At 48.9% G+C, this 6,000-nt stretch overlaps 1 protein-coding gene across 2 annotated transcripts in view; it reads right to left on the minus strand.

Moving 5' to 3' along the window:
• The window catches only part of CD82 (CD82 molecule), a 66,171-nt gene extending 60,428 nt beyond the window's left edge, over positions 1 to 5,743 (minus strand). Inside the window, exon 1 of one of the 2 annotated variants that reach the window (XM_035115941.2) lies at positions 5,587 to 5,743. The gene's annotated coding sequence lies outside the window, so the exon portion shown is untranslated. The remainder of the gene's footprint in view (positions 1 to 5,586) is intronic. The other variant, XM_035115951.2, reaches the window with a different exon arrangement.
• Positions 5,744 to 6,000: the final 257 nt, after the last annotated feature.

Consider the following 6,000-nt stretch of genomic DNA (forward strand, 5'->3'; position numbering starts at 1 on the left):
TCATCTCATCCTCTGTCGTCCCCTTCTCCTAGTGCCCTCAATCTTTCCCAACATCAGGGTCTTTTCCAGGGAGTCTTCTCTTCTCATGAGGTAGCCAAAGTATTGGAGCCTCAGCTTCAGGATCTGTCCTTCCAGTGAGCACTCAGGGTTATTTCCTTCAGAATGGATAGGTTTGATTTTCTTGCAGTCCATGGGACTTATTCAAAGTACACAGTAAGGTAAAGGGACCCCTGACCATTAGGTCCAGTCGTGACCAACTCTAGGGTTGCGGCCCTCATCTCGCATTATTGGCTGAGGGAGCCGGCGTACAGCTTCCAGGTCATATGGCCAGCATAACAAAGCCGCTTCTGGCAAACCAGAGCAGCACACGGAAACGCCATTTACCTTCGCACTGTACTGGTACCTATTTATCTACTTGCACTTTGACATGCTTTCAAACTGCTAGGTTGGCAGGAGCTGGGACTGAGCAACGGGAGCTCACCCCGTTGCTGGGATTCGAACCGCTGACCGTCTGATTGACAAGCCTTAGGCTCTGTGGTTTAAGCCATAGCGCTACCCACGTCCCTTGAAAGTATACAGTAGACAGTACACAGAAAGTACACAGTAGATGAATATAAAAACTTTCCAGAATCTCTCAGCTATGTTAATGTGAGCTCTTGAAGTTAGGCAGTTTATTATTCCCTCCCTTCTCTGGCCAAGTGTACATCGCAGACAAATCTGTGCCTGCATATAGTGCCAGGCTGCTGCAATGAGGGGGAAGCAGAACTGGAGAGAACTCGTTTTCCATTTGATAGCATACAGCACTGCAGAAGTGCTAAGGATCTCTTTACTCAAAAACAGATGGGCTTAAACAAACTGCAGATTAAGTCACTTGGGATCTCTTGCATTTGGACACTGGATCAGTTTGAGGCTACATTTAATATCAGTAAAGACACTGCAGCGTTATTTTTCACTGCAGCTTTGGAGTTCAAAATGCTGCAGAGTGCAGCTCCAATTCCTCCATTTAGGAGTACTATATTCTGCTGCAACAGAATGAAGCAATTTAAGCACTGTGTATGTGTGTCCAGTTTAGGTACACTGTATTCAGTGCAGATGTCTGGAGCTCCTCCTCAGTAAGATTACAGCAAAGACTATAACTTTTATTTGACACATGCATTGTAGGAAACACATTTCCATTTATTTCAGTGCAAACTGAAAATATTGACACTAGTATGCATGCACAGGAGTCTAGAATGTTTCCAAAATAACTGGGTATCTCAATAGGAATGCTTGAGTAAAGGAGGAGTGCTTATTCATCTAGTACCCGTCTTGCTAATGCAGAGTCCTGCATGCCATCAAAAACCAGGAGCCCATGCAGGCCATCTGAAACAGCAGGTTCACCAGGCAGCATCTAGTAACAGTTTCTGTGGTCTGGAAGTCTTGCATGTGCTTTTATAGTACAGTTCTGCCTCGCGTGATGTACATGCAGCAGTTACTTTCCTTGGAAGCATCCAGTACTGGCCAGTGCCCAAGTCTGTCCATAAAACAGCGCAGCCAGCCATTTGTTCCTGAAGTTTCCACTTCAGCTTTATGCTTCCGTGGCACGCTGGACCTCTCAGCCAAGAGGCACTCAAGACTACAAGAGCAACCATATGAGAGGCAGAGAAGATTCATCATCATCCAGTTCAAGCCACCACTACATTCATGGGAGATAATTCAGTCCCTGCTACCAGAGCGTAGCAAGTAAAAAAAACATATGGAGATTTGAATACAGCCACAAATGAAAGGCATGGGTTCACTGGAAGAGACAGATAAAACTTGGTATGTACAAGGGCTGGGGAAATAATAATAAATAAATAAAACACACGATCGGTATGTAACCAAGCAAGGAAGTAAGATATTCAGTGGACTATGTTGAACTGTAGACTTCAAGGGACCTGAACTGAAGAAAAGGAGCCCTGCCGGATCAGGCCAAAGGCCCATCTAGTCCAGCATCCTTTTACCAGCCAGATGCCTTTAGGAAACTTAGTTTATATGGAGATGTTTCCTCTCATACAAGAGACAAACTTCCATGCCCAAGTATTCTCATCACATTTATGCCCCATCAAGACTGCTGTATGCCTCAAGCAGAGACCAGGATGGGATGAGGCATACTGAACTTCAGAAATTTCCTTGTGCAAGCAACCACCCTATATTATTAACCAGCATTCAGAAACATCGGTCTTCTTGACAGAAAAATCATTTGCCATCCCAAATCCATGTGAAGCACATATAGAACAGGGTCAGGGTCCAAGGAATTTTTTCTGGTTGTCTCCCCACTGCTATGTAGGCCAAATGTGACAGGTGGCAGGGTTGTGCACCTGTCAATCACCTGGCATCACTATGACATCAGGTAATGCTGCACTTTGAAGCCCCAATTGTTAGGACTTCCAAGGCTGTTTGAAAGCATTTTGCGGTTTGCAATGGGCTTTCAGACACCCACGCAGCCCCTGCTCCTGTTTCAACCTCTGGGAATTTTTTTAAAAATTCCTTTTGGGTGGACCAGCTGTCTGCAGGAGGAGTCCCATGCACTGTCCGTCCTTCCAAAGTGCAACCGCTTCCAAAATGAGCTGCTTTCTTTGGCTGTGTGTGTGCCAAGCTGGGTCCTTTGCAAGCTGCTCCTTTCGACTTCTGGTTTTGTAAGTTGAAAGGGGCCGCTTCAAGCAGCAGCACGGAGAGGGAGAAGCAGTCTCCATTCAAGGAAAACTGCTTCCTCCTCCTTGAGCAAGGCACACTCCTCCTGGCCATCAGCTGAAGGGGAAGCAAGATCATTCCTTGCTCCAACGAAGGAAAAATTGGGAGCCCATTTCAAGCTACCCATTGAAGCCCTGCTCTTACCAGACCCCCGACAGGGCAAGATTAGCCCATAGCCCAGAGATTCTCCAGCTCTGCCCGATAATTTCCTCAGGTATGCCAGCACCACTGCATCCCAGTTCCCAAGCTACAGCACACATGGTACCATCTCAGAAGGAACTGGAAGGGTGATGTTTGCAAATCATGCTTGAACAGCAGTATCCAACTGACAGGGCAATTACTTTGGCCAGATCCATCCACAGCACAGTCACTTTGACATCCTCCACCGTAGAACACAAAAAATAAGTCAAAATCACATACTGGCAGCAGAGGGGCTTAGAAGCTGTCTCCTTCTCCAATAAAATGGCAACACAGCAGAGCTGACATGCCCAGAATACAGCTCTTGCTAAAGACTTGGCAGCGCATTGGAATGCAACAGCTGCAGTCGACACCAGAAAGGCTTCTCAACAGTTCACCTCTACTCACAATACATGTTTCTGATTACACTCCGAGAAACCCCAAGTTCCTTGGGTGAGTCATGCCTGCACACACATCCCTCCAAACACAAATGGCACACACACGCACAAACCCAAGCTAAGCACAACTGCCACAAGAGCTCGCTCTCAAGGGAGCCTATAGATGACTGAGGTATCGTTTTACAGATAACACAATCCATCACTGTGTCCACCCAACACCAGCAGCTCTGTCTATCTCGCCACTTGCTGGCAGTCTTTGCAAAAGGGGTGCTCTGACTGCTTCCGAGACTGTCCGGTTTGTCAACCTTTTCTCTCCAGCCTCTATCAGTATTGGCCCTGACTTGGTGGAACGCTCTCTCACAGGAGACCAGGGCCCTGCGGGATTTGATATCTTTCCGCAGGGCCTGCAAGACGGAGCTGTTCCGCCTGGCCTTTGGGTTTTGATTTGGGCCATTTTAAAATGAGGGACCCAGGTGGCTCTGTGGGTTAAACCACTGAGCCTAGGGCTTGCTGGTCAGAAGGTCAGCGGTTCGAATCCCTGTGGTGGGGTGAGCTCCCGTTGCTCGGTCCCAGCTCCTGCCAACCTAGCAGTTCGAAAGCACATCAAAATGCAAGTAGATAAATAGGAACCGCTACAGCGGGAAGGTAAACGGCATTTCCATGTGCTGCTCTGGTTCGCCAGAAGTGGCTTTGTCATGCTGGCCACATGACCTGGAAACTATACGCCGGCTCCCTCGGCCAATAATGCGAGATGAGCGCGCAACCCCAGAGTCGGTCACGACTGGACCTAATGGTCAGGCTGCATTTTAAAACAATTTTAAAATCTAAATTGTATTTTAATCTGCATTTTAATCAACTGTTTTTCTTTCTTTTACATTTTATTGTAATTTTATTAATGTCAGCCGCCCTGAGCCCAGATCTCACTGGGGAGGGCTGGGTATAAATAAAAATTTATTATTATATTATTATCAATGAATCCTCAAAGTGACTATTTTTGAGATCACTTCACTTCCCTTGCAAAAAAAAAAAAAAAGCTCAAAAGTTTCCACGAAGCCAGCTGTCATCCCAGTCACACTCCATGCCCACAGCTAGTTCCTCCACTCTGCGGTCTAAGGACACCACCACTTCATGCTCCTGCCTGACACACAGCTGCGTCACTGCTGCTCCCATCTCACATTAAGCTGGGGTCTTTTCATTCATCTCAGGAGTCTGGCCATATATTGAACTTCTGCCTTCTAGCTAAAACACAACATTTTGGGGTAAGCAAGAGGTGCTTTCTAACAACAGCTGGACATGCCACCTTCTCGATCTTCCAGATTAACAGGGCAACTTCAGCCAGAATGAGACTCCGGATCAAGAAAGGGGCTCTGCAGGACTGAAAAGAAACTCAGCCTGGCTTCATGTGGGCGGAGGACTCTGAACTTTGATTCTAGATAGGTGCTGGCTGCTCTGAAACCAGCTGGCTTTAGACAAAAAAAACCACAGCTTTGAGGTGGAAAGTCCCTTTCACTCTCAAGGGAAACATTTCCCAGCACTGCCTGGGAGAAAGGAGGAAGTCTTCACCTATCGAACTTCTACCTGCCGTTCAAAGGAGCAGGAACCCTGCCAGAAATCAGTAGCAAATCTACACACAACCCAGAGCTTTCCCCTTCCACTTCTTTATGCCCCCAGCAAACCTACCACTGCCAACAGGAAATGGAACAGAAAAGATTAATCATTAGCGTAGAGTTAAAGGGGGTGGGGACTGGGGAGGCAAAGGAGACTTGAACAAAATGAAGCGATCGTATTAAACAGGCGGGCGACTCCTGTTTAAATATTACTTCTCAAAACTGGCTCTCCGCTGTGACGAAGTGGCCCCCTCTTCCCGCCCCCCGTCCGAATCAATAGCGCCAACCTTATCCTCAGGTGCCCACACAAAGCGGATCAACCCTTAATAACAACTCGACGCGGGAAGGAACCCCGTCACGTGGGAACCCCAGAGGGACGATCAACCCGTGTCCAAAAACTATTATTTCGAGAGGACGGTGGCGGGGGGAGGGAAGAGAATAACACTGAGGAGAGAAAGGAATGAGAAATATCCCCAACAAGCAAAAGATCCGGAAGAGGGGTAAAGACGTTTCCCCGACCTAATAATGGGGGGGGGAGGAGCAACGACCCTCCCCCGCCTCGCTCCTTAATGTAGCGCGTTAGATACCCTCCGCAGAGCAGCCCCCCCCCCCCGCACGCACGCACACCCCTCTCACAGACTCCTGCAATCTGGTGGTAAAGAACCGCCAGACAGGAACCGAATCCCGGTTACCTGCAACGGGAGACGCACAACAAGCGACGCGCAGCGCCTTTCCAGCCTCGCGTGCCGCGGAAAATGCAAGGCGAAGTGGCTTCGGCGAGACTTGGCTTCTCTTCTCCGCCCCAGCTGCTTCCAGTCCTCCTGATCAGGAGGAGTCAGCGGCAGCAGCAGCAGCAACAGCCAACCCCCTGGGGCAGCCCAGAGACGCCTCGCACGCTTAACCCTCTGCACGCCCGAGGGAAGCAGGCAGAAGCAGCAGCACCGCCCATCCTGCGAGGAGGGGAATTCTCCTTTCACCTGGTGCTTCTGCAACCTCCTGTGGCAGCAAGGCTGGGGAGTTGGGTGGTGGGCTGGCTGGATGAAGACTGAGAGCAGCATGCCAGCCGCAGTGGCTCAGGCTGCCCAATTGCCTTTGCACAGGGAAGG

The sequence above is a fragment of the Zootoca vivipara genome, chromosome 1, assembly GCF_963506605.1.
Source record: "Zootoca vivipara chromosome 1, rZooViv1.1, whole genome shotgun sequence".
In the NCBI taxonomy this organism is placed as follows: domain Eukaryota; kingdom Metazoa; phylum Chordata; class Lepidosauria; order Squamata; family Lacertidae; genus Zootoca; species Zootoca vivipara.